A 13,122-nucleotide genomic window follows, 5' to 3' on the forward strand; every position below is an offset into this window, starting at 1 on the left:
TTAGTTACTTAGGCAGAGGCTTCCTTGGACCTGCAATCAGGACAACGATCAGTTAAGTCGACGGCCTGGCCGTGGCCCATGACTATTTGACACAGCCAGACCCTAGGCATTCTTATGTACTGCTACTTTTAGTTGTGTGTCTTAACTGGCTTAAGGATAGTTTCTGTAAGATTTCTAGCCTAATTAAGTATCCCATGACTATTTCAGTATTTCACTTGCTTAAAGCAGGATTTAATAGTTTCATACATACACCAGTTATCTACGTTTTTGTACACAAAACAAACCTACGTATAATTAAGTCGAGTCATCTACATGGAATAACTTTATAAATTACCTATAAGAAAATTGGTAAGGGGCAACTATATGCTAGATTTGGATGCTCATGATCAAATAGTATAATTGTAGTTGTATTCATATAATAATTAGTTGATTGACATAATAAAGATATAAAGCTAACAAGGGTAAGGCCATTAATAATAAGATGTACAGATAATCAAAAATGGAAAGAAAATTGAAAGATTGTCCATTTGTGACAAAAGAAAAAACTTTATGCAAACATAAAGATTAGATTGGCTGAATTATTTGGTTTAGGGAACAGGTAAGCGTGGGAGCTTTAATAAGTTGTACACCTTCTAAAATTATATAAATGGGCCATTAAAGTATGTTGGAGTTGGTCATTTTTATTTAAATTTTGGCATTATTATTGGACTATATCTCGTACTGTGAATCTCTTTCATCAATTAATTTTCCTTTTCTATTCAATTTTCCTTTTGATTAGAAATTAATTAAGAATATAGTTTTATATACTTGTACATAGGATCATGAATCAGGGATTTTGTATTTGTGAAACATTATACGAATGAATTTTAACAAGCAATCGAATTGATACGACAATTGTTGGCGAGTATAATTTAGTGTCACTGGAGGATTTTATTTTCTTTACAAAGATAAAAGAACTCTAATTGAATCATAATTTTCCAATTTATATACAAGAATTTTGTTTATCTGTTTACTTAATTGTGTGATTGCTAAAAATAAAATGATCATAGAAGCACACTACAAATTCCCTCTAGGTTTTCTCCTTAGGAGGGTTTTTTTGTTCCCTTTAGGTTTTCACCCTTGGGAGGGTTTTTCTAGCCTCCATTGCTAGATTTTTTCTGCTTTTTTGAAGGTTTTCCTTCACTCTTCTCCCTTTCTCTTTCATCTCTTTTCTTCTGGTCTCAATTGTAAATTTTGTAGGGGCTTCCACCGGTGTTTTTATCGGTGGTAAGCCCCAAAAACTTTTTAATTGCTTTCAATAAATGGATCTCATCGTTATGATGGGGTTTATCCTATTAGGTTTATTTTCTTTGTTTGTTCGTTTGCCAAAAATTGAAGATTTAGGGTTTCATAATCTTCGGAAGTTTCTAGAAGGTCATATAAGTTTTTTTACCCAAACAACTATTCATCCGTGGATCTCAAGCCGAATTAGTGCTAACTCACTGATTGTATTGCTTCAGATGAAGTTTTTTATTAAGGCGATCGTTGATCGAATCTGCGATGTAACTAGTTCTAAGGTGATTTGTACTTGTATAGGAATTTTAGATTTCCTAGGAATTGTTTGTAAGTGCTGTTTGACCATCTTTTATTAATGAAATCCTTTTTCTTCTTGTCAAAAATAAATAAAAAAATAACATGATCACAAATTCACAACACAACATTATCAATTATATATGGATATCAACAGTTACAAACACTATAAATTAGTAGGACAATTGCTTTATCTTTTATAATATTTCATTCCCTGGGCCTACTCTTGCTTAATAATACCACTCCCAATCTCCCACCATATTACTATATTTCTTTCCAATTAACAATCATTATTATGAGTGTGTCTTAATTTAAAATATTCAATAATTTAATGTGTCATCTTACATGATCGATATCTAATTACTTGTCATCGCATAAACTAATAAGTCATTGATTTTCAATATATCAAGTCATATCAAAATATAAATAATGAAGAATAGATATATAATTAGAATAAGAAATGAATGATTTTAATGCTAAGTCAGAGACTTATTTGAAAGAGAGAAAGATAAAGGTTCTATTAAAATGAACTGAGTGAAAGTCGATATTAAATAAAGAAAACAACTCGTCTTATCAAAACGAATTTTATTTATCTTATTAATCCTGAATTTATCTGAACTAATGAACCCTATATTATAGGAATACAATAACAAAACATACAGATTATAAAATGAGTTAAAATAAAGTAAACATAAGATAGCGTCGTAGCCTAAGTTAAAAGTCGAAAAGCTAGACAGCTGCTCTAGCCTCTTATGTCGATACATTTTGTGAGGTTTAACATATCTAGTTAGTGACTAGAGCAAGTAGATCCAGAGAAAAATAAACAAGTGGAAAAGACGTAATAAGAGTGGTTGAGAAGATTTTGTTGTTATTCTAAAAAGGCTAATCTTACATGGGCAGAGAGCCAGAAAACATACATACAATGCATGTTGGGAGTATATATGAAAAGATGTGAAGATACTTAATTTTAATAATACTCTATTATTAACATTTTTCTACTGAACAACAAACATTTATTTAATGGCTTTTCTAAAGTTTGCTTGTGGTTGGAGTAGAAAACGCCATAAGTTTGCCTTTTCAATATTCTTGACTCTACTTTTTGTGCATCATGACAAAATCCAATTAGGATAATTATTATTACAAGCCTGCCTTTGCTTAACCCTTTTTACTTAACTCCTAATCAAACCACCCAATCTACCTCATTATATTAATTAATTATCATCATCCTATGTTTGTATCCTTTTTGGACACTTGTTAATCTCACTTTACTTAAATCATTCCATAATACAATTATAATCCCTTTTTATTTATATTAGAAAGTGAATAATTATGGTTATTAATTTGCTTTCACCTTTTTCACTTGCAGATTATTCTTCAAAGACATTCCATTACCTACTCCAACTAGGTACTAATTAGAGTATAAATATCATGATTATGCCTTTATATAAGCTTCTAAAGCTTATTGGCTCAATATGATTAAGGGTTTTCTTTTGGAACTCTGCCTTGATATAAACTTCTGCCTTTTAATTAATCCCTTCATTTTCTTTCGTTCTTCTGGTTTAATTGTACACTGTTGTCAATATACATCTTTGACTATTAATAGCTTTAATTATGTATTTAAAAGAGAATGAGGGATAGCCCAAGTGGTTAGAGCTTCCCTCTCGATTCCAGGAGATCCTAAGATCGATTTTCACCCCCGTCCATTGTGGCTCTCTAAACACCAAAAAAAAATAAAAAATAAAAAATAAATAAAATAAAATATGTATTTAAAAAATTATAGAAATTTACATTCTTATACTAGAGCTGAAATTTGGGCCGGAAAAAGGGTCGTGTCGTGCCGGGCCGCGGGCCTGCCCATTATTTTTATTATTAATAAAATAATTATATTATTAATTAATTAATTTTAATATTTATTATTTTTGTTATTATTATTATTATTATTATTATTATTATTATTATTATTTATAGTTCTTTATATTATTATGGTTCTTTTTATTATAACACCTCCAAAAATCCCAAAATTTTGGTTTCACCACCCACTAAACCGTTAGTGGGGGCTACCATGTACACGTGTCAGTTGTTAATTGGTTTAAAATAAAATTTAAAAAAATAAAAAAAACCTAACCCCCTAACCCAGCCAGCCACCGCACCGGCACCACCTGCGGCCAGCCACAAATGGTGGCCTTCTCCCCTACCTACCCCAGAACCAACCAACCACCGACCACTAGCCATTGATTTTCGCCGCCGAACTACCTCTAACACCAGAAATCGGCTCCCCCACCCTTAACCCACCTCGAAAACCGCCATCATCCTTCACAAAGCCGCCAAAGTACCGTTCCCCTCCCCAACGCAACCCCCTTAAATGGACCTCCTCCCTTCCCGCACCGCCGAAACCGGCGCCCCCTCCCTTCCCACACCACTAAAACCGGCCCCCCCTCCTTTCCCTCAACCCAGAAACCGACCTCTTCCCTTCCCACCTTCGAAAACGGTCCTAAGCTCCCGACGACTAAGGTTTCTGGGCTAGGTTGGGGTGGGGGAAGCAAGGGAGGTGTCGGAAATTGGTGATTGGCGCCGAAAATTGGGAATCAGGGTAGGAAATAAGGAAAGGGAAGGGAAGAGGTGGCTGGCCGCAGGTGGTGTCGGTGCGGTGGCTGGCTGGGTTAGGGGGTTAGGTTTTTTTTTTTTTTAAAATTTTTTTTAAGCCAATAAACAACTGACACGTGTACATGGCGGGCCCCACTAACGGTTTCCATCCAAAAATCCATTAGTGGGTGGTGAAACCAAAATTTTGGGATTTTTGGAGGTATTATAATGAAACTTTTTTTTTAACAGGTGTTTAAAACAAAATCGGGGTCTTTACCAGGTGTTATTTTCTAATTTGGCCTTTAATATATTTCTTTTTAAATTAGAAAATAATACCACAAATTTCACCAAAAATGGATTACAACACCACAAAATCTCAAACTTTTATTATAACACCACAAAAAAAATCAAGAAATTTTATTTCACCACCATCTAACGTTAATGGGGCTCACTGTGGACACGTGTCACTCAGCGATTTGTTTAAAAAAAAGATAAATAAAAAATAAAAACAAATTTTTTAAAAAAAGAAAACCCTAACCCAACCCAGCCCCACCACCGGAACCACCCGCCCTTGCCGCCGACGGCCCAAAGCCAACTGCCGAAAGCCCAAACCCAACCGTCGGAACCCCCTGACCCTACCAAAACTGCCGACTCCACCACTTCCTCCCTTCCCCCTCTCCAAAAACCACCCTAGCCCCCGCAACCACCTCACGCACCACACCAACGATGAAGAAGACGCCAGATCGCAAATCAAACCCCGTCCACCGGTGTTAGGGAGGAGGTTTAGGGGTATCCGGTATTAGGGGAGGGGGTTTCGGTCATTTCCGGTGTTAGAGGAGGGGGTTTTGGGCGGTGGAGAGAGGGGTTTGATTTCTGGCGGTGGATTTCGATTTTTGGGCAAAGGTTGGGGTGGTTTTCGCGACGGTTGAATGGACTGGGTGGTTTCGGGGAGGGGGAAAGGATGGAGTCGCGCGGTTTTGAGGGTGGTGGTTGGGCTGGTTTGGGGTGGGGCAAGCGGCTGCTAGGGTTGTACTTCCGACGATGGGGGTTAGGGTGGCTGGTGGTGGGCTAGTGGCAGGTTAGGGTTTTAAGGTTTTTTTTATTTTATTTTATTTTTCTTTTTCTTTTTATTTATTTATTTATTTATTTAAAACCAATACCTAATTGACATGTGTCCATAGTGGGTCCTACTAACGGATTTCATCTAAAAATCCGTTAGGATGTGGTAAAATCCAATTTATGTGTTTTTTTATAGTGTTATTATAAAAGTTTGAAATTTTGTGGTGTTATAATCAAATTTCTGTAATTTTTGTGATGTTAATTTCTAATTTTTCTTTATATTATTTATAGTTTTTTTTTAATTATTATGGGTTGTGCTTGCGGGCCGAATCGCTGGCCAAAAGTTCGTGCCGCACGCGAGGTCGTGCAGAATTTTTATATTTTTGTTCATGGCACGGCCCGCCCTTCCTTCCTCGTGCCGTGTCGGGCGCTACCGTGCCGTGCATGTGCTGCTCGCGGGCCAACTCGACCCATGCCCAACTTTACTTATAACATTTATTGAAACGAATCAAAATAAACATACCTGAATTGACTATGTTTTATCTTACACATACTGTGAATTATTTAGAATATTCCTTCAAATTATATGCCAAGATTCTAAATAAGCTAAGAAGAACATAATAAATCCAAGGGGCTAGTTTCTTACACTTGCTTATCCTACGTAATTTAAGTTAATCACTCCAGCAATGAGTACATATTTAATTAATATGAATTAAATGATCAACATATTAATTATTTATTAGAATAAATATTTGTTATTATCTTTATATATAGTAATTTTTCTAAAACGTTGAAATCCAGCATATGTCACGACTTCAATGAAACGAATTATATGTTTATTTTTATCTTAAGGAAAATAGTGAGAACGGAAGAAAAAATGAGTGGGCATGGTTCGGGCATATGCATGGGTCGGTCGTCTAAGCTTGGCACAAATTGACCAAACGACCTCGTCGTAAGCCCGACCCCATCACAACCCCGAAGCAATACAAGAGGCAATGCTACCAGCCCTTAACATTGTGTCAAAAATCACCAATTCACAATAGAGGCTTGTTTTGACAATAGAGCCTTGTTGGCACAACCTAGCATGTATGAACGGGCTAAGCATTAACCCTTGTTTATAGAAAATGATCACGCACCTTATTTAACATAACTTTTTCTTGACCCGTTTCAGACACATTATTCTAAATTCCAATAGAGTGTAGGCTTATTGGTCCCACATGTGGGCTTGTCCAACACGTCCCACCTCTAACTCTAATATATCTAAGATTGAAGAGTAGAGTATCATTCAAACGGAGTAAAATAGAAGGTGAGTAGAAATTCCAATTACGAGCCGGGGTACTATAAAAGACGAATAAGTATTAGTCTATCTCATCATCATAAATAATATTATCATTTTCTATGATGACTTTTTGTATTAAATACAGGTAACTTGAAAGTTAGAACTATTATGTAACTGTAGCAAAATACTTAACCAATAATTCAATAACATCAAGTCATTAATTATTGGCCTAACATTACACTTATGGTCAAGTAATCGAATATGATGATGATCTGAGTTAGCTAACCACTCCTTATAATTTGGAAGCATTAATGTTGTTTTCATCTTTACTCTTGTTATAAAAATATTAAGCACCCATCAAACTACTAGGCCACTATTTCACTATCGGCATATATTAATATATACATACAATCGAGTTGTTCAAAAGGTTGCATATGTCGAAAGTACAACACGATCTTATATCATTATATGCTTCCCAAAAAAAAAAAAAAAGTTTAATTTCATAATTATAAATAGGAAAATGCTATACATAGCTCTTAAGGCTACATATAAGCACTCAATAAATACTAGAAAATCGTATAAATTTAGGAAATCATAAAAAAAAATAGACACTAATTACACTAATTTACGTGTGTTTTTGTCATGAATTCCTAATTTTATACAATGTTCAAGAGTATATTTAATGCTTATATAATCCTTAGGGCTACATATAACATTGCTCTTATAAATAATGAATTAAAAGATATGTGAACACTTTGAAAAAATAATCGGTGAAGAATGAAGAATAATAGTTTGAGTAAACGAGTAGTATTGGAAAATTTTGATCATTTTTATGAATATATAGCCACTTGTTGGTTAGATTATAGGGGAAAAAAAATTAAGATTATTTTAAATGTAATGTTATATATAAGTACAAATAAAATATAGGAAAATTAAGATTATTGATTGAAAAGGTTATATAGGTACAAATAAATTACAAGTAAATCTGTAATGAAAATTTCATCATACTCACAATGATGGTCGGGTGTATAGTTAGATAGAAAATTGTAATCAATCAATGATAAATTAATACTAAAACAAACATTGGCAGTGACACGTGTCACACTTGGTGCTGTTTTTTCCTTCTAAAATTCCCCTTCTCTTTTTTAGCCTTTTTTTTTTTTTTTTTTTTTTGTGAATGTTTGATACAATTATAATATTATCATTTCAAATCTTTTATATTATTTATATGACAAAAATATTCCTTTTTATTTGGTGCTTATAATTTTTCCCTAAAATATTAATCTAACTCCTTTTTAATTATTTGATAGATGGAGTAACATTAGGTTTTGCTAAAAAAGTAATACTCCATAACAATATTGATTCATATTATTGATATTAAGGAAATTACTTTAAAACATCACTTTTATTTGTTAGATATAATAATTTTTTTATTTTTTTAAAAAAAAAAATTATACTTATCACACTTATCGTGCATGGCATGAGGCCTAAGCTAGTTTCATATATTGTTGGGTGTAGAAAGTGAGCAAATTTGTATTGTCTTCTGACAATATAATTTATTTATTTTTTTTTTTTTTTTTTTTGTTCTTCTTCTTTACCAATGTGAATTGGAAAAACTCACATCTTAGTCTTTCTTAACAAAATCCTTGAAAATCAATAATTAATGAAGATTGGAAGAAGCATTATTATTCATCTATAGATTATTCTAGCAATAATACAATACCAGTTGTAAGAAAATATCTGCGTAAAATCCTAAAAGGATACCAAAACATTTATCTCGATTTAAAAGGTTATCGTGTTACTAGTAAACTTCAACAAATATGTTATTCATCATAAAACAACTAATTCTGAACAAAGAATGAAAACCAGTGTAAATAAGGTAGTTGAACAAGCATACACAATGACATAGCTCCATACGAAATCATGAACGACATTATTGTACTTTAATTGATGACAACTAAATACAAACGATAAGGAAAAATTGATGGGAATAATCCCAACTTTAACTTTATCCATCCTTCTCAAAATAATCCCAATTTTGAAGGATCCCAATATAATCCCAACTTTGCTTTGAATCTGCTCAAAATAGTCTAAATAACTGATAACCGGTTGTAAAAGTCTTAAAGTTAATATTTTTTTTTTTCCTTTAGATCTCTAATCTCTTCCTGACTTCATCTTCTTTATTCTTATCTCTCTTGCAACCGCCACCACCAGGTCCACCACCATTCGAACTCCATCTATGCCCCTAATCGGCTACCAGCACCCTCATTCCTACCGCCTTCCACCGTCACACCGCGCCACTGCTGCTCTTTCTCTCTCTTCCTTTTCTGTTTTTGTTTAAAATACAAAATTTGCAAGTCATGTTTTGAAATCAATCTCCTTGCTAAATATATATACTTCGTATAAAATTGTGACGAAATTAAATTAAATTTCTAACTTCGTTGTTTTTTTTTTTTTGAATGGGCAAATGTTTAGAATACTGAGTTGGAGTATTTGTGAATGTTGGAATGTGTATTGGTGATTTGCCTAATACCGGAGTACTATCTAGACATTGGTTCATTGATTATTGATACTTTAAATTAAAGGTTTTGTTAAAGGTTGAATGGGTTGTTGCAAATGCTTGTGAGTGAATTGCAGCTTTGAACTTTTGATGGGTAGAGGCGTGGATGGGTCAAGTGTTAGTGGTTTGGTTAATGTTGGGCTGTAGTTGTGGTTGTTTTGGAGGGCAGGCATGGTGCCGGTGGTGGACATTTGGTTAAGGACCATTTTGAGCTGATTCAACACAAAATTGGGATTATATTAGAATAATTTAAAATAGGAATTATTTTGAGAAAATTAGAAAAAGTTGGATTACTCCCATCAATTTTTCCAAATCATAATTTTAAATCTATCTGCTCCAAAATTATGCAAACTGTGTAGTAGTAAACAAACGGTGTTAAATTAACTTCAAACGAAAATCATGTTATTATGATTTATGATACAACTAAGAACTTCCCACGTGTATTCCATGCAATTTTGGAGAGAGAAAATAAAGTCAAGTAAACGCCAATGACCGGTCCACTGAATTTGGTCTTCCTTTTTTTTTAATAAAATCTCTAAAAAAAAAAAAGGAAAAAAAAAAAACTCAACTGAAAAATAAAAATTTCAAGCAAAAAGTTAATTTTTGACCTCCAAAATTAAAAAAGAATAATAGACTTTCGGCTTAGGTGAAACCGACCCAAAAGTGAACATTTAGTAGCCTAGCTATCTAGCTGTATAATTAAATATTTTTAATAATTAATAAATAGAATAAATAAAATAATAAATTGAATGGGGTGTATTTATTGTTTCATTAAAAACCTCCATTTTATTTTCCTTTGTTTTCATCATTATTAGGCAGTCGCATCACCAACTGTTTACACTCCAGTGGTTTTCATTCTTTTTGGTCACACTAGACTTAGCAATCCAGACTCAGACCCAATAACTCGACCCATGACTCGAAAATAACCCAAATACAATGATTCGAAATTGACCTGACTCGATCTATACCCAATCCGAAAATAGAGTTGACTCGATCCTGATTCAACACCCGAATTGACCCGACTCGAAATTTACTTGTATTGTTTGACCTGAACAAACTCGATACTCAAAATTGACCCAAACAGACCCAATACTCGAAATTTCCTGAACTAAAATTACCTTATAATTGAACTAAAAATGTATGGTGCAAAAAATAATTTAAATTGTTCATCTTCAACTGTAGCCACACTCATAAACCGAATTGATGTTCTTATTATAAGAATAATAAAATATAAAATTATTAATTTGAGCTAGATCCACAAATTAAATGGAACAACCTGACCTGATTTTGACCCAACCAGAATATGATCCGAACATAGTTGACCCGAAAATGACTTGACCTGATACCCGACCCGAGCCATATCCGAAACCCGAAATGGGCCGACCCGGCCCATACCCAACCCGAAATTGACCCAACCCGTACCCGACCCGAACGATCCATTTGCCAGGTCTAGGTCACACACACATTATTTTTTGTGAACTGCCACTTTCCTGTTTTCCTCATCTAAGGGTAAGGTACCAAATATCTTCCATTTGTGTTTACATTGCCAACCTATTTTAGGTGAGCCAGACTTATAATTATTTATTGTGATATATTCTTTGTACATACTTTGTACCATATATGGGCAACGGATATATTACTTATATATTCTTAGGAAAGGCGAAGAGCCATATGACCTTTAAGTTGTATGCGGAGTAGTCAATTATTGTAAGCATAAGAAATCCCGGTCTGAAAAGATTGGCGATCTACTACAACGTATGTCAATTTTTAATACATTCATTTTAAATTTATAATATGGGATAGAAGGAGTACGTGTTTAAGTAGTTAGTTTTAATAGAATTACACAAAGTATTTAACGAACTAAATTTAATCATCCAAATTGTAACTTGTGTGAATATAAGCTCAAATTCACAATTCGGAGTTAATTTTTTTTTTGGCAATTACACGTTATTATTGTGGATTGGATCCACATAGAAGACTTTTGAAACAAAATCACATTTTGAGTTCTTAGTTTTCTTACCTTGAGAAATGTTGGTTGTAATTAGTGATGAGATTGTAGTTTAAAATTTCTCCTTGTTTTGTTTCTTATTTAGGTGGTGTGCATTAGTAGCTCAAACAAAGAAAACCGTGTTGATATTTTGTACCATTGAATTTTGACTTTTTGCCAAATTGCTCAACTTTTTTTCGTTCGTAGCCTAATTGTTTCTATACTCATTTTCATGATTGTGTATTTCAAAAGGTGGACAAAATCTATCCTATCAAAAGAAAATTGAAAGTATATTGATGGACTTTCCGTTATATATCATGGTTCTTCCATTTTCATTGACAAAAGACAAGAATTTAGTGGATGGATTTTATGTATTCACATTGATATATACAGTTTTAAAGATTGTAAGTAGGGATGTAAAAATGACAATATTAAACATAATCAAGCATTAATTACATCGACTAAATTGTTTTTCCATGTATTTTTAAATTAATGTTGTATTAAAAATGTATTCAATGTACTTGTAAATCAAACTTTAGTGCTCTATATGTAACAACTATTAATAACTACTACCATCACAAGAAAAGTTTTGGTAAACAATATAAAAAGAGTTGTTCATATTTCAATTTAAATTAAAATAAAAAAGTATATACTCCATATTATATAAAGGAGATAATCTTATTGTATACGAAGTATCATAAGATTTTTTTAGACGTTACAAATAATATATTATTCACCAAAGACATGTTCAAACTATTTCGAATTGAAATGAATAAAAATGAAAAGTGCTTAATAATTTAAATCTAGTTGAAAGAAGTAATTATATTAATAATATCTAAGATCTTATAGAGTGTCTTATAATCTAGTAGACAATGGGTGTTTTAGTTGTATTAAGTCAAACTTTGGGTCAATTTTTTCATCAATCGATTTGTACTAGGATATACACAAAGTATGCATTGACTTTGAATTTTCTATGAATTTGAAGCCAATCCCCATAATTAACAAGATGCTTTACACATTATATATTAATTAAAAGTACCCCTTTAATTTCCTCAAAAAAAAAGTACCCCTTCTAATTGATTAATAATAGGAAATTAATTAGAAAGTTCAACCAAATATTAGACTATCTTCAGTCTTAAGTCAATTCAAAGAAGCAATGCAAAAGTAGTAGACAAGTTTGGCAAGTGAAAGACCATGTCTAAAACCCCAATTTGGAAATGAAATCAGCATTTATGAAGTGTTAATAAAAAGCAGCCAAACAAAAGAACAAAGAAAAGGAAGGGTTAAGTTGGATTGGGTGGCTGACATGAACCTGAAAAGCTCTCAATTTCATACTAGATGCATGAATATCTTTACCTACTTCCAAACCTACCATTGTTTTTTTGGGCTCATGCTCTATACCAATGCACATGATGTACTCACTTGCTTAAGCAAGCACAAGAAGTTCCTTCTAGAATTTCCCTTGACCTTTCTTTTGACATACGGAATACGAGAACATGATAATTTCAAAAACGCAACCTTTCGTATGAGGCTGTCTCACAATTAGCTCATGTCAAAACCATGTATTGATAATGACAATAATTTCTACGTGGCTTGAGGTGATTAGAGATTCTGAGTAATAAGGGCCAAATACATCTGAGGTTGACCTTGCAAGAGGTGTCCAACATGTAATTTTTTTTTTTTAAAGTACACAAAAGTTAAGACAGTCTTCTCTTGAGATTGAAAAAGATTGATTTGATGTAGCCATAGTCGACTTACACTGCGCTACATGTCATGCTCTTACAAAATTATTTAACCAATAGAATATGTAATAAATCCTAAACAACGAGACGTGAAACCTTAAAAAGTGTTAACATCTGTAGAAGCGAAGGCAATGCCTTCATATTGCAACTTCAAAAAGAGCAAAAAGAAATGTAAGTGATAGTCAAAGTGAGGAATCCCTCATCTTATTATTTTAATCATCTGTTCATGTAACAGAATATAATCTAATCTTATACTATATGTGCTCAACATATTTTATATATATATATATATATTTGAGGAAAATTAAGTGGATAAAAACATCAAAAAGAAATTAAATAATAA

This window comes from Chenopodium quinoa, unplaced genomic scaffold (assembly GCF_001683475.1).
Source record: "Chenopodium quinoa cultivar QQ74 unplaced genomic scaffold, ASM168347v1, whole genome shotgun sequence".
NCBI lineage: Eukaryota > Viridiplantae > Streptophyta > Magnoliopsida > Caryophyllales > Amaranthaceae > Chenopodium > Chenopodium quinoa.